Source organism: Barbus barbus (genome assembly GCF_936440315.1).
Source record: "Barbus barbus genome assembly, chromosome: 37".
Taxonomy (NCBI): domain Eukaryota; kingdom Metazoa; phylum Chordata; class Actinopteri; order Cypriniformes; family Cyprinidae; genus Barbus; species Barbus barbus.
The window spans coordinates 518778-539115 of NC_136715.1; the positions used below are offsets into that span (position 1 = coordinate 518778).

Sequence of the window (20338 nt, forward strand, 5' to 3'; positions counted from 1 at the left end):
TATCTCTTTAATAGTGCTACTGGATCTTAGCGCTGCGTTCGTCACTATCGACCACCATATTCTTTTAAATAGACTAGAACACGTTGTTGGCATTAGTGGAAGTGCATTAGCATGGTTAAAATCGTACTTATCTGACCGCCATCAGCTCGTAGCAGTGAATGAAGAGGTATCATATCCATCACAAGTGCAGTATGGAGTACCTCAAGGCTCAGTACTAGGGCCGTTACTTTTCACGCTTTACATGTTACCCTTGGGAGATATTATCAGGAGACATGGTGTTAGCTTTCACTGTTATGCTGATGATACTCAGCTCTATATTTCTTCACGGCCTGGTGAAACACCAAATTGAGAAACTAACGGAATGCATAGTCGATATAAAAAACTGGATGACGAGTAATTTCTTACTGCTAAATTCTGAAAAAACAGAGGTGTTAATTATCAGACCTAAAACCCCCACATGTAATAACCTAGAACACTATCTAACACTTGACGGCTGCTCTGTCAATTCTTCTTCATCAGTTAGGAACTTAGGTGTGCTGTTTGATAGAAATCTTTCATTTGAAAGCCATGTTTCTAGCATCTGTAAAACTGTGTTTTTATTATTGATCAACAAACTACAGTTGGTCCAAAATGCAGCAGCTAGAGCCCTTACTAGAACCAGGAAGTACTATTTAGCACCCAAACTCTGGAACAATCTACCTAATACTGTTCGGGAGACACACACACTCTGTCAGTTTAAATCTAGATTAAAGACACATTTCTTTAACCTGGCTTACACATAATACACTAATACACTTCTATCATTCAAATCCATTAAAGGATTGTTAGGCTGCATTAATTAGATCAACCGGAACCGGGAACACTCCTCATAACACATGATGTACTCGTTACATCATAAGAAGAATGGCATCTACGCTAATATTTGTCTGTTTCTATTCTGTTTCTCAGTCCGTGTCCGGATCAGATGGTGGATCGGCGCCGGGAGATGATGTCTGCGGCCCTGGAGGCCGGACACCTGGATGAGCCCCGGGGACATATCCCCAGTGAAGACCTCGACTAAAATACAATAAAATTAAAAATAAAACAAAATAACTAAAAATATAATAAAATACCTAACTGCATAATACTATTATTGTTAGAAATTGCGACAATATAAAAATAGAAATATAATACATTCATACATTTAAAATTTTGATTAAATCAATAATTAAACAATAAATAAACAATAATATCCTGGCCAGAGGAGAACTAGCCCCCCGACTGAGCCTGGTTTCTCCCAAGGTTTTTTTCTCCATTCTGTCACAGAGAGAGTTCTGGTTCCTTGCTGCTGTCGCCTCTGGTTTGCTCAGGTGGGGACACTTAATTTCTGATTATCATCAATTTGATTTCACAGATACTATTTAAATTTTATTGCAAGACAAAAAGAAAACCACGCGAAACAGCACTGCATTAACATACAATAACAAAGGAGAAAAAAACAACAACAATCAATCAGAAAGAAAAATATTGTCATACGCCTTAATAAACTTATTCTTATTGTCATCAATGTGTTTAAGAGATTTAACAATAAGCAAAATCTCTGCAAGAAAGACATCAAATCTAGGTAACGTATTGAGAAATTTGTTTTTATGAATAAACAAATTTGCAATGCAAAACAAAAAAAATAACAAGATCGATAGCATGGTCACTATCAGAAAAATACAAAAATATCTTTCACAGATACTATTTAAACTAAACTGAGCTAGACAATGACATCACCGAATTCAATAATGAAATGCCTTTAACTGAAAATTGAGAAAATAGTGTTTAATCTTATTATTATACATTACTGACACTCTGTCCTCCAATCTGATACTGTTAAGTGCTTTGACACAATCTGTATTGTTAAAAGCGCTATATAAATAAAGCTGACTTGACTTGACTCTTTGAAGCTGCAGTGAAACTGCATTTTGGACTTTTAAATCACTGGCCACCACTGAAGTCCACTATATGGAGAAAAATCCTGGCATGTTTTCCTCAAAAAACTTACTTTCTTTGCATCTGAAGAAAGAAAGACACGAACATCTTGGATGACACGGGGGTGAGTAAATGATCAGGAAATTTTTATTCTGGAAGTGGACTTATCCTTTAAGAGAGCAACATGCACAGAACCGCAGATACTTCAGCAGCGGGAGAAAGACATGCATTAATCAATACATGCAGACGACACAATGTGCACTGCACACACACACACACTGGACACACATCACATGCATGCACACACACACACACACACACACACACTCGACACACATCACATGCATGCACACACACACACACACACACACACTCGACACACATCACATGCATGCACACACACACACACACACACACTCGACACACATCACATGCATGCACACACACACACACACACACACACACACACACTCGACACACATCACATGCATGCACACACACACACACACACACACACTCGACACACATCACATGCATGCACACACACACACACACACACACACACACTCGACACACATCACATGCATGCACACACACACACACACACACACACTCGACACACATCACATGCATGCACACACACACACACACACACACACACTCGACACACATCACATGCATGCACACACACACACACACACACACACGCACACACAGTTGAGGCATTTCATGCTGAAATTATTACAATTACAAAACAAGTCTTTATCCTCAGACTATACGATATAGTTGCTGTTATCGTTGCTGATACAGTTATTGTTAACATTACATTTATCGTTAACATTATCACTAACGTTACTTATAATTACTGTACGTATATAGTTATTGTTATAGTTATCTACATCATTATTTTTTATTATAGTTGTTAATAGTTCTTATTTTAGAGCTCAACATCCTCTCAAACTGTGCTCTGATTTTGTGATCGGTCAGATGTTTCATCTCTAGTTCCTCAGAAAACCAGCGGTAAGAAGAAGAGAACACATGCTGCATAAATCTCATTATCCAGAATAAGCCTCGGCTAATCAATGTGTGAGATACTCGGCAAGCGTTTGCTCCTCTGACCGCTATAAATAGAGTCTTTTTCCAGAGCGCTGCAAACTGATCCCTGATCTAAAACAGAGCGTGCCTGATTCCCTGACCAACATCAGACCAACATCAGACCAACATCAGACTAACACTGCTGCTGTTGCCGGGACAACCGCACCAAACAGTGATGAGGCCCCCCTTATTTCCAGCAGAATACAGACATTAATGACACTGAGCTAAGCCCTGGATATCCACTCCCCCTAGATCCCATCCTGATTACAACATCGATAATTAAATATCAGCATTATTGTCAGTATATTGCGACACCTCTAATCTTAATTTAATGCTCAGATGTACAGGAATGTGAACATATCAATGATGACCTGCTGTGATGGAGGTGTTGATGAAGGCTCTCAGTCCGTCTGAAGCTGCAGGAGTTTGAGTAAAACACCAGGATTGATCCTCAATGATTACAGCTTCAAACCCTGAGCACCAGCAGTGTGAACCTGTGTTATTAGGCCGTGTGTTTGACCTGCTTAATCCAGCCTGAAGGTGTCCAAACGCTAATTAATGACATCTGCTCCTCTTCCCCAGTCCTGTCAATCACATTATCCAGAGCACGCTTTAGCGCAGATACAACTCCGTCTGACACGCATTACACAAATCCAGCCTTTATGACCTGTATCACAAGAACCGACAGACCAATCCAAACGTCTCAGACCACTGAAGAACCGACATCCAAACGTCTCAGACCACTGAAGAAAATGTGCATACTTTGTGCTTTTCTAATTTAATACACATTTAAACAAATAAGTCAGTGAAAGTTGAAATGGATCATAAAATGTGAGACTGTCTCAGTGTTTTCAGCACCATGCACCAGCTATTATAATTAAAACAAAAATATATGTTAACTGAAATAAAATAACATTTAAAAAACCTACACTTTTTATTTCAGCTATAGTTTCCAAGGCAAATGTTTAATGTAGGCTAGTTTAAACTTTATGTACTAAAATAATAAAATAAATATATATAAATACACACACATATACACGTACAATAAAATAAAACAACAAAAACACCAACATTACTAAAATTTTTACTAAAATTAACATGACAGCAGAAAATATAAAAAATAAAATTAATTTAGATATATTAAATAGCTACATTATTACATAAATACAGTCTAATTGTGACTCTAAAATAGAATAAAGTAAAGTAAAATAAAATAAATACTGACTGGAGCTACAAGAACTGAATCTGATCATCAAAAGAGCATCTTTTAAACAAAAACTTCTCAGAGTCTTCTCAGACTTTTGGACCACCTTTGTTGTTAAAAGCCTAACCACGACCAGAGCTTCTGCTAATGCTTGTTTTCACAATCAGTCGGTCATAGAAACATATAGAAGGCCTTATTGATCCTGCAGAAGCATAAGCGGTCAGTGTCCCTACAGAAGCATCTGTTCCTGCTCCTCACTCAAATATTCCTTCATCTGGACGAGATGAAGCTGTTAAACACCGGAGAAGAACCCAATAGAGTGAGACAAACCCGTCTAACACTGATAATCCCTAACCCTGATCCTCCTCGAACATCTCAGATCTGCTCAGCTTTTCACAGCAGAAGGTCTGATCGCTGACAGAACGAGTGTCTGGATCTCAGTAGATTACGAAAGCTCGTCTGTCGCTTCAGATTAAACCACGTTCAGATGAGATCAGGACCACCTGTGTTCACTGCAGATTGTGTCTAGCAGTGCTGGGAAGGTTACTTTGTAATTTAATTAGGTCATGTTTGGTGGGAATGCATGCGGTGGCTCTGGAAGCACATTTAGTGAGTTTGAGCTTGTTTGTGGATCTCAGAGGCACATGGTGGGAATGACGGGATCTGGGCCAGGCATATCAGTGTCTCATCCGTCTCGCATACACACTGCCTTCCAAAGCCGGCCGGCGAAAGCTTGAAACCCGAGCCCTGGATCCGAGCATGAGCTTCAGTCCATGTGCAGAAGAAGAAGCAGAACCCACAACAAAACCACCGGCGCTCAAACACTCAACACTAACTGATTCTACAGTGCTTTTCAGCTGCTTACACACACTTTCAAAACTTTGCCTCCTTTTTTCAAAACTTTACACACAATTCCAATGAATGAATTGCACACAAAATGCAAAACATATCTCTTGCTAAATTAAACACCGCATTCAAAATATCACAAACACATCTCAAAAGCAAACATTTGCCATAATATAATATTAATTCCTGTTAGATTTGTGTGTGGTACATAGAGAATTGTGTGTTTCAAAAAGTGTCAAAGTCTGTGAATTAGTGTCTGGTTTTGCAGATTTGGTGTGTTTCTGCTGTTTGAGTGACAGCTTTCAGAAACTGTGTGACAAGGAAAGATTCTGTGTGTAAGCAGATGAATAAAAACTGTAAACTAGACAATAAACAAGTCATTAGAAAATAACAGATGATGCAAACGTTTTCAAATATAAAACAAACTCATCTGTAAAGCAGCTCTACAGAGGACAGGAGTCATTATTCAGCTCAATGCAACGATGGCCCAGTTATTTTAGCATCATTGAGATACTATTATTGTTTTTGTTAATCTTGTGAATCAAATTTTAAATATTTTTCTACTTTCATGTTAATTTTAGTTAAAATTTTAGTCTTTTTTTGGCCATTTTTATCAACTTGTGTTGTTTACAAATGTTTTTTTTTTTTTCAGTTTTATTTTTAGTTAACTAAATGAAAATCATAAATGTTGCCTTGTCAATTAGCTAAAAAACAGTCTTTAAATTGTAAACATGCAAAAAAGCACAACATACTAGAGAACGTCCTGCTCACTGTCATAACAGGCAAATATTTACTGAAATAAAAATATAAATAGAACATTTTTCTGTTACTGTAATACATTAAAAGCATTAAAAATTTACCTAAAATGAATACATTTTTTAAAAATAACAGAATCATTGAATCTTCATATAATTCAGGCAAATATTTCCTGTAATAGCAATGTTTCAATCTAGTAAGTATTATTGTTTGATATTCAATACATTTTTGCAGTGTGTGTGCGTGCGTGCGTGTGCATCTTTGCTCACTGATCACACACACATCCCCTCACAGATGTGATATCAGTCACAGAATCAGGTACGACTGATGACGAGTGCTGTCCATCATCATGATCTCAAACACAGAGAGACGCCTGACCATCCTGCAGTGTGTTACCTTCAGAAGCATGCATCCTTTGCTGCAGAACACACTCACACACAGATGTGAAGCGTCTCACCTCAACTCCTCTGATCTCACGCTGCTTCTCTTCTCCTCCTGAGCGTCTGCTGCTGTGCTCCAGACACATTCAGAGATTCAGACAGACCGAGAGAGAGAGAGAGAGAGAGAGAGAGAGAGATGGGTGGGGGCTGCAGTGGGAGGAGAGACAGCAGATATCAGAGCTACAGCTAAATATAACAAACACACACACACACACACACACGCACGCACACACACACACACATTTAGTGCTCAGAAGAGTCCCAGGATGCACCTCATGTATGTCCAGAGCTGCAATCTAGAGAAAGAAGTGTCAGAGTGTGTGTGTGTGTGTTTGACACATGAGGACATAAATGTGTATAATGAGACTGGTATTACAAGGAGAAGGTGACTTTTCAGGACATTGACCCATGTCCCCACTTTTCAAAACACTTATAAATCATACAGAGTGAGGTTGGTGTTTTTTTTGGGGGGGGGGGGGGGGGTAGAGATGCACTCCTGTGTGTGTGTGTGTGTGTGTGCACAGTCTCCTGTGAGGGCTAAGTTTAGGTGTAGGGTTGGTGTAGGGCAATAGCACACACAGTTTGTACAGTATAAAAACCATTACGCCTATGGGATGTCCACACTTTTCACAAAAACAAACGTGTGTGTGTGTGTGTGTTTGTTCATGGGCCTCATAAAACACACAGCTGTCATTTGGCCAGTTCAAGATGGCGCCGCTGTGTTCGGTCGCCGTCAAGGCTGCTCCGCTTAGATTGTGCTTTTATTTACTTTTTTACTTACTTTTACTTTCTCTTTTTTCACATTTTACGTCGGCACTTTTCACTTATGACAGAGAAACACTTTTGGACATTGGAAACCGCTACACTAACCTGTTCCAGGACACCTTATCCACGGATCCATCGTGGCCACTAGAGATTCTTCGGAGCACGGAGATAAACAATAACCCCCCGAGGCGACGGATCAAGAAACACAGCGGGAAATGCACTGGGATTCGAGATAGACTCAGGAAAAGGACTCACAGTCCTCCTCTTCCGAGCATTCTGCTCGCAAATGTCCAATCCTTGGAAAATAAAATGGATTATCTTAGAGCCAGGATTAGTTTCCGACGGGACATTAGGGACTGTAACATCCTCTGTTTGTCTGAAACATGGCTTACGCTCTCGGTCCCGGACACTGCTGTAATACCGAGTGATAACTTCTCTGTTTTTCGGACGGACAGAACAGCAGAGGCCGGTAAATCCAGGGGTGGAGGAGTGCGTTTCATGATTAACAAGAAATGGTGTGACCCCAGGAATATCTCCATTCTGTCGCGTTCCTGCTCGCCTCATCTGGAACATCTTTCCATTATTTGCCGCCCATTTTATCTGCCCCGGGAGTTCTCATCGATCATTGTTACTGCTGTGTACATTCCACCACAGGCGGACACTGGCTTGGCTTTGTCTAAACTTCACGATGTGCTCAGCGGCTACATTAACAAACATCCTGACGCTGCCTTCATCATCGCGGGAGACTTTAACAAAGCTAGCCTCAGGCAGGTCATGCCGAACTTTCATCAACACGTATCCTGTCCAACTAGAGGACCAAACACACTGGATCACTGCTATACTCTCAGTTCAAGGATGCCTACAAAGCCCGCTCACTACCGGCTTTTGGCAAATCGGATCATGCCGCCATTTTCCTCACACCGGAATACAAACAAAGGCTCGTTCAGGATCCTCCGGTGCAGAGAGTAGTGACGCGCTGGTCCTCCCACTCAGAGGCTATGCTGCAGGCGGCGCTTGATGACGTCGACTGGGACATGTTCCAGTAAGAGCTGCTAAACACAGATACAGAGAGAGAATTGAGACTCATTTCCAGCTCAATGACTCTCGACGGATGTGGCAGGGACTGAGGACCATCTGTGCCTTCAGAAACAAATCCTCCGCAGAGGTGAGAGCAGATCCATTGCTGGCCGACGAGTTAAACACCTTCTACGGCCGCTTCGATGGCAACGGCGGCGGCATGTCTCTGCCGACCAGCGCGTCAGGAAGCAGCAGGCAGAGCAGCGATGATCCTGTAATCACCGTGTCGGAGGATGAGGTTCGGAGGGAGCTAAAGAGAGTGAACGTCAGGAAAGCAGCCGGACCTGATGGGATAATAAAATGGGGGTGGTGATGGCACAGTGGAATAAGACACATGCCTTTGGTATGAGAGACCCGGGTTCGAATCCACTGTGAGACACCAATGTGTCCCTGAGCAAGATACTTAACCCCCTAGTTGCTCCAGAGGCGTGCGACCTCTGACATATATAGCAATTGTAAGTCGCTTTGGATAAAAGCGTCAGCTAAATGAATAAATGTAAATGTAAATGTAAATGTAACCGGCCGTGTTCTGAGGTCCTCTGCCGATCAGCTCGCTGGTTTGTTCACGTCTGTCTTTAATGAGTCTCTTACTACCTCCGTGGTTCCCACCTCATTTAAAAAATCCATCATTATCCCTGTGCCAAAGAACAATAAACCCTCTTGCCTGAATGACTATCGCCCAGTTGCCCTCACATCTATAGTCATGAAGGTTTTTGAGAGACTTGTAAAGAGCCACATCTGCTCCTCCATACCTGATAGTCTGGACCCTCTTCAGTTTGCCTATCGCCCAAACAGATCTACTGACGATGCCATCTCTCACGTCCTCCACTCTTCCCTCACACACTTGGACAGCAACAATGGGAATTATGTAAGGCTGCTATTCATTGACTATAGCTCAGCTTTCAACACTATAGTCCCCATCAAGCTGGCTTCTAAACTCACTGACCTCGGCCTAAACTCCTCACTCTGTGACTGGATTCAAGACTTCCTCACCGGCAGACCTCAAGTGGTGAAAGTTGGCCAGTTCACCTCAAACTCCATCACTCTGAACATAGGAGCCCCACAGGGCTGTGTCCTGAGTCCCCTGCTCTACTCTCTCTACACGCATGACTGCGTGTCCTCTCACAGCTCCACATCTATTATCAAATTCACTGATGATACTGTGGTTCTGGGCCTCATCTCCAACAACGATGAGACCGCATACTTGGATGAGGTAGAGAGACTCACATCATGGTGCCAGGACAACTGTCTCTCTCTGAATGTGAGCAAAACTAAAGAGCTGATCATGGACTTCAGGAAGAGACAGCAGCAGCCCTACACTCCTCTTATGATCAGTGGGACCCCTGTGGAGAGGGTGAGCAGCTTCAAGTACCTCGGTGTAAACATCTCTGAGAACCTGACTTGGACTACACACATCCAAACACAGGTTAAGAAAGCCAGGCAAAGACTGTACCATCTGCGACAGCTGAGGAAATTCAGGGTCTCACCAGCAATCCTGAAAACTTTCTATTCAGGGACCATAGAAAGTGTATTGACTCAGTGCATCTCAGTGTGGTATGGAAACAGCTCCAATCAGGACTGCAAAGCACTACAGAGAGTTGTGCGCTTAGCTGAGTGCATCTCAGGGTCTGCTCTCCCCTCTCTGCAGGACATCTACCTCAAACGCTGCAAAAATAGAGCTGTTAAAATCATCAAGGACTCAAATCACCCTGGTAACCATCTATTCACTTTGCTTCCATCTGGTAAGCGCTTCCGTAGCCTGATGGCAAAAACTGAGAGACTTAGGAGGAGCTTCTTCCCCCAGGCCATCAGACTCCTAAACTCTAACTCTGTGTCATAACATCACATGACTCCATGTAAATATCACCATATCAATAAGCTATTCATAATTTTTCTCTACCTCATATTGCTGCTATTTAAATACCCTGGACAACTTTTTGCACATTCCTCTTTATTACTATTTAAGTCAACAACATACTGACCTGCACATTTATATTTTTTATCTTTTATTTTATGTTATTCTTTTATTTTTTCTACTTTTCTTCTTCTTAATATCTGTATACTTTATAATTGCACTGTCCTTGGAGCGGACCTGACCTACATTTCACTGCTGGTTATACTCTGTATAATTGTGTATGTGACAAATAAAACTCTTGAATCTTGAATCTTGGCCCTTTGCTTTTAATAAGAGCAGAAAATATCCACGTTAAATCTTATTTACAAGCCGTTTCCATGGAGACGCTGTCAATCACACCTGTCTCCTTCTCACAGAACAAACCATCAGTCTGGGGACATTTAAGATCCTACTAAATTTAAAAGCAAAATAGCAAGACAGTTAATTATAACACGAAAAAACAATAGCATGATCAAATCATGAAAGAACTCAAATTTTGGGGTCAACTTTTTTTTTTTTTTAATCTTACTTTATATTTTTGTTTTAGGTTTTCCACATTTACGTTGTACTTGAGGAGTAGAAACTTTGCCCTCAAGCTTCTGCTCTGTCACAAAAGCTGTGTCACAATAAATGCACAGAAATAATCCAGTAAGACCTTTGCTTTAAGTGTTATTATGTACTACATTCAGTGTCAACAGCACCTGAATAAAACTACATCTTACATGATTTGTTTACTGACTCAAAACCTTTGATGCAGCATTACTCTTTCCAGTGATAGGGCTTCATTAGCGACTCTCCATTGGATCAGCTGCCCAGTGTTCTTCAGTCCCTGTAAGGTCAAAGGTCAAAACAGTCAACATTAATCATGATCAATCTATTAATGCTACACTGACAAATGAGGCATACTTATTAACAGTGGCTTGCTATATAAAGTATATACTAACTTAAATATAAACACTAGAAAAAGAGGTAAAAAATCATTGTGAATCCGTTGAATTTTCTAATTTCATTAAACTGCTAAAAAAGGAACGTCTCCGTTAAAAAAGCAGTTTTATCAAGCTGATGTACAGTGTTAGCTCGAGCTGCTCGTTAGCTTGACCTGCTCCGTAATGATTAAAAAAACCTTTTACAGCCGATTCACGAAGTCATCTCATCGATTTACAACGTTTAAACTTTAATAAATCAGCCGTTTACTTTGATTATTTTAAACAAGTGCAATTTAACCACAATAAACACCGTTTGTCCCTGAGGTGCTTCCGCTTGAAAACAGCCGCGGCGCCGCTTCCACCATTTTTCGAATATGACGCGACGCCACGCCACGCCTCCTCTCGCGTGGCCTCATGGGATAGTAAAGTGTCCATCGTATGCCTACTACAGAATTCGGGCGGAAGTAGTAGGTCATCCGGGTACTTCTCGCCTACTGTTTTTCGAATACTGTGAATTCGGACATACTACTCGCCTCGCATACTGTTTTTCGCATACTATATAGTAGGGAAGTATGCGATTTCGGCTGCAGCCCATGAGATGATGTCCCTGACAGCCCACAGGAAATGACATCATCACCACAGTCACATGGAAATCTGTCAGCCAGTCACAAGCTCCGTCTAATTACTCAAAGAATAACAAGAAAACAAGTTGCTGTAGAGTTTCTCAAATGGGTTTGCAAAAGTTTGAGATTTGACTTAAAAAAAATAAATTAAAAATAATAATTAATTACTAATAAAATGTAAGATTTAAATAAGGCTGCACAAATAAGTGATTTTTTTTTTTAAGATTGTTATATTATTCTAATTATATTAAGAAGATAAATATATATTATACATTAAATATATATAGCAATATATATTATATATTAAATATATAAATAAATATATATTATATTATATATATATATATATATATAAGAAAAAAAATAATATTAATTATTAATGTGGCATTAAATGATTGTAATATTAGGTTAAAATCTTATGCTGACTTTTTTATAATTAGTTATAATAAAAAAATATAATAAATAAATGAATACAATAATATTACTAAAATAAAATTGTTTTGTGAAAATTGTTTTGTCATTCTTATTAACAATAATAATTATGTCTAATAAAATTACTGAAATATTTTTTTTAAATCTTAGGTGGACATCTTTATAATAATAATAATAATAATAAATAGTCATAAAAATAATAAGCAAACTAAATTATTAACATTATTATTATAATGTCATCCTTATTAATAATATGAATAATTATTATTAATAATTAATATAATGTGTTAAATTATTTGAAATAGTATGCTGAAATCTACAAAGATATTTTGTAAATTTCCTACCGTAAATATATCAAAACTTCATTTTTGATTAGTAATATGCATTGCTAAGAACTTCATTTGAACAACTTTAAAGGAGATTTTCTCAATATTTAGATTTGTTTGCATCCTCAGAGTTACAAGGCGAACGAGACGTGAGGCGTGCGGATCCATGTGCAAACTTTTCATTATAAACACAGTCAGTACTAGGGCTGTAGTCAAGCCCACCTTTATCGAGTCCAAGACCAGGACTATCGAGTCCGAGTCAAGACCGAGTCCAAAGAGGTTCGAGTCCAAGCCAAGTCCAAATGAGAGTCAAAACAGAGAAAGAAAATAAAAGCATCTTCAAAACCACATACTTAACTATTGATCATTTATGTGACACGAGAGACAGCATATCTTCTATTCTAAGATAATCATTTTGCATTATTATTTGTAATGATCTAAAAGCATGTGCAGCAACACTGTAGGATCAAATTAGGCTATTTTATTTACTTTAGGTTTAGCAGTTTCACTAAAGTCACATAATCTAAAGTGCAACTTCACATTTTCAGCATTTTTATTATAGTGTAACAATCACATTCTGGGCTGCCGATGGAAAATATTACAAAGAACAAGCAACATAAGTCTAAAAAATAAATCAACATGTTCCCATTCTTGAACTTGTTACTTGTTCTAAAGCAGGGTGTCCAAACTCAGTCCTGGAGGGCCGGTGTCCTGCAGAGCTCCAACTTGCCTCAACACACCTGCCTGAAAGTTTCTAGTACGCTTAGATGAGCTGTTTCAGGTGTGTTTGATAAGGGTTGGAGCTGAATTCTGCAGGACACCAGCCCTCCAGGACCAAGTTGAGACCCCTGTCCTAAAGAAACCATAGTACAATGTAACCCTCCCAAGCAAGGCTGTGTAGCATATAAACACCTTCAGCTCTGTGTGTCTGTGTGTGGCCACGCATGCATTTGTTTGCTGTTTACCTTAGGCCATATAATATAGGTGCAATAGCCTATATATCCCCCGGGGATAGGGAGATATAGACAGTATTACTGGTGTTAAGCTGACGCCATTTTTAATAGTAGAAATAAAATCATTTAGTTCAGTTAGAGAACAATTAAAGATTGAAAAATTAAAGAAATTAAAAATTGGAAGGTTTTTTTTATTGTTTCTATGCTGGACAATATGGCAAAAAATAAAAAATAGATTTTCATAGAATATTTGACCAATTCTCAATTTTGTACAATTTTAACTAGTCAACTTGAAAATATAACTACAACATGATTCAAGCAACTCTTTCTTTATTAAACCTCCATTTAAAAGAAAATTATATTCTAAGTACACCACACACGATGTAAATGTTAAACAAATCACTAAATATCTTTGCAGAAAAGATGCATGAACTACAACTACATCTTATACAAACTTTTCTTATGCATATTATATGTTCAGAAATAATACAAGAAAAAAAAATCTTAAGTAATTCAAATTCAAAATGACTGAAGGTATTGTTGGAAACTATTCCTTCGTCAAAGCAGAGACCAGGAGACGTTGGGATATCTTTCAAGCAGCAGTTACTCTTTATTGAGAAGTCGCTGTGCGTCGTGTAGTCATCCCAGTCTGACTATATCTCAGCACAGTAGAGTTTATACCTTTCGAGGGGGAGGGATACAAAGAGGAGGAGACAATCTAAACAAAGCATGCAGTTTTCCACTGCCCGCGTCGCATCTTTGTCAACACAAAAGCACATATTCTGTGTGAATGGCATAGAGAGCATCACAAGAGAGCGCTTAATCATGCGGTGGGATCTTCTTCTCTCTTTACTGTTATTGCCAAAGTGTCTAATTCTAGCGTTTGGTAATATTTCTATTCAAAATCGCGGTTTTTCGATTTATAAAAAATACATTTGTGGCAAAACATTAAATTCTATCAAATTAATCCATAAAATCTGAAAAATCGCCCAGCCATAGCCCCAGTGTTTGCTTATTCTTACTTTATTTAAATTTTGTGTAATTTATTTATTTTACATCAAGGTGTTTGATCTTCCAGGCTTTATTCATTTTGCTCTTATTTGTTCTGTTTCTTATTCATTTGGTTCCACAGCGTTTTTTTTTTTTACTTTTAAACATTTGTAAGTTTGTTATTTTATATTAGGCTTATAGCATATGGTGTATTCGTTTTGTTAATAAAAGTCCCATGTTTATTGCAGAAAATTTGTCGTTGTAAGTTATAGATAAGCAATTGACCAGAATTGCGCTATTGAAAGTGAAAGTAAAATGCGCGCGGGCATTTATAAGCTATATAAAAGCCAAGGAAAGTCAGGTGGAAGAGAAGGAAAACTCCAACGAACTTTGTAAAACCAAACTGAATTATGCAACTCCACGACATTGTGTCTGTGGCCAAAATAAAAATGTATTATGCCTCTGCGCCGCGCACACACTCAGAGACAGCCGTGCATTTACCAGGCGACCAATGGCAATGCCCGTTCTAGATGGATTGTAAATTAAACCAATTACATTACCCATTTTCCAAACAAGCGAGCCAGATTAATGGTTTTGTTTTGAAAGAGAAAAAAAAAGCATATAGCTGGACTCGGTCGAGACCAACTAGAACATTTGGCGAGTCCAATGACCAAGTCCGAGTCCAAATACCAACGAGTCCAAGACAAGTCCGAAACGACAGAATAACGTCTCGAGTCCAGACTACAGCCCTAGTCAGTACACAGGCAGGGTCAAACACCGGTAAACAGAAATGGCACGGGCAAGACACAAGAGAGATCCTACGGCAAGCGTGGGTCGGCGATCAGCGAACAATATCCAACAGGGCAAGGCAGAGAGATAATCCAGGGACACGAGCAGTAGTCCAAGAGAGGTACCAACAGAGTCCAAAGGGCAAGGCAAAGGGTTAATCCAGGAAACACAGGCAGAAAACAGGAAACAAGACTATAAACAAAACAAACTAAACTTAGACTTACAAAACACAGAATGGCTCAGTAAGGCAGCTGACACTTGGAGAGTGTTAAACGCAGAACCAGACTCAGAGCTAAACATAAACACAGAAGGGTTAACAGAATACGCAGAACAATACTCGGCAGAGAGGAAGAGGAAGTCCATGGTTTAAGTAGGGTGTGTGATTGTGTGATAGTTCTCAGGTGTGAGCGTGATTAGTGCAATCAGCTGTATATGTGTTGTCAGTGCAATGGATGATGGGAATTGTAGTTCGTGGGTGAAGTGCAACAGTGGTGTGGTGCAAGAGTCAGTGTGATGGAGGAGTGACCTCTGGTGGGGAGTAAACGGAAGTCCACAGACCAGATTCGTGGCACTCAGATTACAGATTTTCAAATAGTTGTATCTCAGCCAAATATTGTCCTATCATAACAAACCATACATCAATGGAAAGATTATTTATTCAGCTTTCAGATGATGTATACAGCTCAATTTAAAAAAAAAATTACCCTTATGACTGGTTTTGTGCTCAGGATCACATATTAGTTCAAATGTGATGGGGAATCTGAGTAAGTATTTTGCAATTAAGGGGTCCGGCTGACAGAATGTAGAGCTCAGGCTGCTGCTGATGTTCATGAGTGTTCAGCGCTGCTCATTCTCCTCATTGAGCACATAACACACTGAGCAGGGGGTACTAAAGATAACCAGCTCCAGCACATTCCCTGCATCCCTGACCCCAGATCACACATCTGAGCCTCTCCGTGAATCCCATCAGACTCAGAACAGCTCCGCGCTCACATCTGTGGGGGTTTTTCCTCAGACCGTTCCCAGCACTCATATTCAGTCCCAGAAGTTTCCAGTTCTGATTTCTAGGAGGCTCTTTTCTATTTGCGTCTCTCGTCTAATTCAGGAGCTCGCTGCACCTGAGGGGACGAAAACATCCGACTAAAATTAGCTCTTCTATTCCCCGTCTTTACTCGGCACTGGACGTGTCCTCACAGTTCCTCCCTCATATAGTTTGATCTGCACATTTGAAAGTCATGAAGCAGACGTGTGAGTTCTGATCCGCCTCGTGTCGTAATGAAGTGTAAAGCGTGAATGTAAAAGTGTGTTTGCGTTTGTCTTTCCACACGAGATGAAGTGATGTTCTCAGGGGTCAGAGGGCAACAGGTTCAGTATCTCTGCTTCATCAGATTTCATTTATTCCATGCGTTGATCCAGCCTCGTTTTACACCGACCTGATCATCAGCGAGGGCCAATCGGCCCCTGGAGGAGCGGAGGGGCCCTTCACAAACACATTCCTCACATAAGACTCCAGGGAAACGGCTTTAGAGATCACAGAGGTTAAGCATGCTTTGCTACTGTTGATATGAGAGCACTAAACAAGCCTTAATACCATCCTCTGGAGTTTGTGATCTCAGTTGCAGGCACAAAGGTGCCAGCGTGCTGTAGCCTGAATCATTTCATATCAAAGCGTGAAATAAACTACAAGCATGCAATGTCGTGATCAATTAAGTCATGAAGTTACCAAAAAGGTGATTAAAGCTGCCTTAAAACTGTGCGTGCATTAATATGTTATATATGAGTCACATTAAGAACATGTCTCTGAAATGGTTGTCCTGGAGCATCCAGCACTGTCTCCCTCATCTAACACATCCGGTTCAACTCGTCAGATCATTAGAAGAGACTGAACTCGGTCAGAAAAGATAGAGTTGAGAGAAATACGCTGCGTGTCAGATCCGTGTCACGTTCAGCAGCAGCAGCTCTTAAAGAAACAGCAGCCCAAACAACCTCATAACCAGCTGCTGTGATGTCTGTTCATCAAGAACAAAAGAATAAAGAGGAAATCCATCACTTCTATAGTTTAAGGATTCATCTGTATTTAGTGTTTGATAACTTTATTCAATGTCTGTATATTTCTGCTGAGGGGCACAGGTAGATAAATATGACATTTATTATAATGGGTTTATGTGAAGATTGTTTTAAGTTCACTTAAATTAGAAGTTATTTTTAAAGTCTACTAAATGTTAATATTGATAGCTCTTAATTGTAATGTAAAGTTGAATAGATATAGTCAATGATTAAATATTAGAGGGAAACATTTTTAATGGGGAAATCAGTATTAATTGGTGTCAGTGATAAACATAAAGAGGCCCTCAAACAAATATTAAAAATATACTGTCTTTATGTTGTTTGTACATTCATCTGAAGATTGAATGTGAAATTATAGCAATATAAAAGTATATTTAAACACTTTAATGTTAGCTGGGATTAATCGAGATTAATTTCAGAAAAAAATGTGCAATTAATTAGTTACTTTTTTTAATCAATTGACAGCACTTTATATATGTCAGTGTTGACAGCTAATCGAGTGTTGTTAATATGATACATTTAATGTTTTTATTTATTTAATTATACACATATTATATACATATTAAAGTGTAAAACACTCAAGCCATAAACCCGCATCTAATATTAAATTCTGATTCTAAAAACATAGTCATAAAGGAATAAAATAAGCATGATAACGAGAATCATCAGCACCTGAAAGACGGAAGTTAATTGAAGTATTTGTTTCGTCTGAATCGAAAGCGTTTGATGTACCGCCCGCTCGATACTACTCCCGCCTCGCGCTCTATACGTCACGAAGATCCTCCCGCCTCACGCCTCACGCTGCTGTTGGCGCGCTTTACAGTTTGAAACTTGAACGGTTATAGACCGGGGCCAAGTTCCAAGCAAAGTAATGGGAGTTACCAGATCGGGGCGTTTTTAGACCATGTGTCCTGATTGGCTGACGTCATAGTGATGGTAGGTTTAGGGGTGGGGTTAGGTAAGGGGGATCATTTTGTTTGTATGATTGAGAAGCTCCCAGCAGTTTGAAAACACCCACAAATTCAGAAACGCCCTCTTTTACTCTGCAGAGACCTCAATCTCCCAAGTTCAGCCCCCGAGCCCCGAACGAACGGCGCACAACGGGAACGGTGGTGTGTTCTGATGACACGGGTTGCAGCTATAGCAGCTGAGAAGATCACTCTGTGTGTTCTTTTAGAATCATGCTCGGAATCTGATCAAATCGGTATAAATACGTGTTTAATGCTGCAAACCCCGCTGGATGTTACAGAAGAACAGAGAACATCCCAATCTACAGGGATTCATGGAAACTGCTTCCTAATTATTCTGATCCAACATTCCAGGTGAAGGATAATCCACTTCTTTCCTCCGAGACTGTGTTATATCTATATGACCTTATTATATTTATTGTGAGTATTAGGCTTATCATTATTGCTGATCACTGCTGTGATAGTGTAATATTTATCATTATATAATCAGAGGAGCATAGGGACGTTTATAAAAGTGTCACTCCACAATACAACAGCAAAATATATAAATATGTATTTTAATGTTACATTAATCAGCGTCTAGCACAGCTTCCTGAGGAAAGGATATGATCAGAAGACATTGCAGTTACTACATCATATTTAGACTTAAAGAAGTGCCAGATCTATACTTCTGCTCTTATTATTTAACTTATTTTGCCTTTAATCTAAATAAACATGTGCAAATATACTTGCTCATGTGAATTTATTTAGATGTTAATTACATTTACTTACAAATTAATCCTCATCATGTTGATATATTAATATAAAAGGACAAACACATGTACTATCTTCAGTTGTTGTGTATAGAGCTGCAGACTTGATCCGTGTCTGTAATACTGCTTTATAAACACATTTCTGCTGAGTAGCTGATATTTCTGACACCGTTTACAGGAAACACACGTTCAACACAACCGTGCCGTGATGGAGGCCATCATCAGAGATCTGAATGAGGAGAACCGCTTCTTATTACAGAAGAAACTCAGCAAACTCTTAAACAGGTACATATTGTACGATTAGGACATGACAATCGAATAGGAAAAGCGGGTTTATAGCGTGTGTGATAGTGATCTATACTGTAATGACTTTACCTTCAGCACAGAATCATTCACAAGCGTAACATGTGACAAGCCGTTTTGACTTGTATTCATTATCAGGATATGCATTCTTGATATCAGGAAGATTTCTAATAGTAACAATGGCAGTTCTTGATATCAACAATGACGTCATCACTCACAGAAATGCATGATTCTTGATATCAGCAATTCAATTTCCACTAGTAAAAAATATTATTCTTCATATCAAGAATTTATATCCTGGGAATGGCAATAGGCCAGCCTTATTGACTTTTATTCATTCACAATTATGAATTCTTGATATCAGGAATTATATTTCCACTAGTAAAAATATTATAATTTAGATTTTATTTTGTGTTGTTTTGCCAAAACTACACTCAGTGTTAAAAGGGATAGTAGAGACACACATTTCCAAAACAATAAAATATATTTTGTAATTATTTTATGATACAATTTTTGTTAGATCTTAAGTGAACACATTTATAGTTACAAAGTAAAACAACAAAAACATAGCCTAATAATAATACTAATAAGCAATGAAAGATGGGCACGATTGTAATTCTTATTAATCGCTTCCCATTCCACTCCGAGCACACTGCTATTGAGTGACTGCTGCAGGCCTTAACTTGGCTGAAACAGACATGAGAAAGAGGTTCAATAGACTTCATCATTAATCTTGTCCACCGATACTTCAAGAACTGGACAACATGTTATATAAAGATCATACAAGTATTAGGACAGTACAGTGTGTATCACGTTTGCTCCCAATGGTCCAAAAACTCTGAACTCAGTTGGGCAGAAAGTGCATCTATCAAGTGCTCATCAAACGTGTCGGTGTACATAATAATACATTAAAACATTAAAAAAACTACAAAAAAAACACAACCATCTTTATACAAAGAGAAATGCCGGCACTAATTTGGGTACTAATATGACGAATCCTTAATGTAAATACAATGATAATAAAAAATAAATTAAAAACGCATTATTATCCATTTTATTTTTCATTTTGGTTATATTTTTTATTTGATATATTAAAAGAAATTGTAATGAAGTCAAAAATAAACATATGAAAGAACGACATGAAGTTATTTTTTATGTTATAGCTAAGTGATTGCC

General features: G+C 38.9%; 1 protein-coding gene across 2 annotated transcripts in view; it reads right to left on the reverse strand.

Annotated features, from left to right (window-relative positions):
• The window catches only part of LOC306857026 (filamin A-interacting protein 1-like), a 58174-nt gene extending 51763 nt beyond the window's left edge, over positions 1 to 6411 (reverse strand). The window contains exon 1 of one of the 2 annotated variants that reach the window (XM_079396668.1): positions 6315 to 6411. The gene's annotated coding sequence lies outside the window, so the exon portion shown is untranslated. The remainder of the gene's footprint in view (positions 1 to 6314) is intronic. The other variant, XM_079396669.1, reaches the window with a different exon arrangement.
• Between the last annotated feature and the right edge of the window lie 13927 nt (positions 6412 to 20338).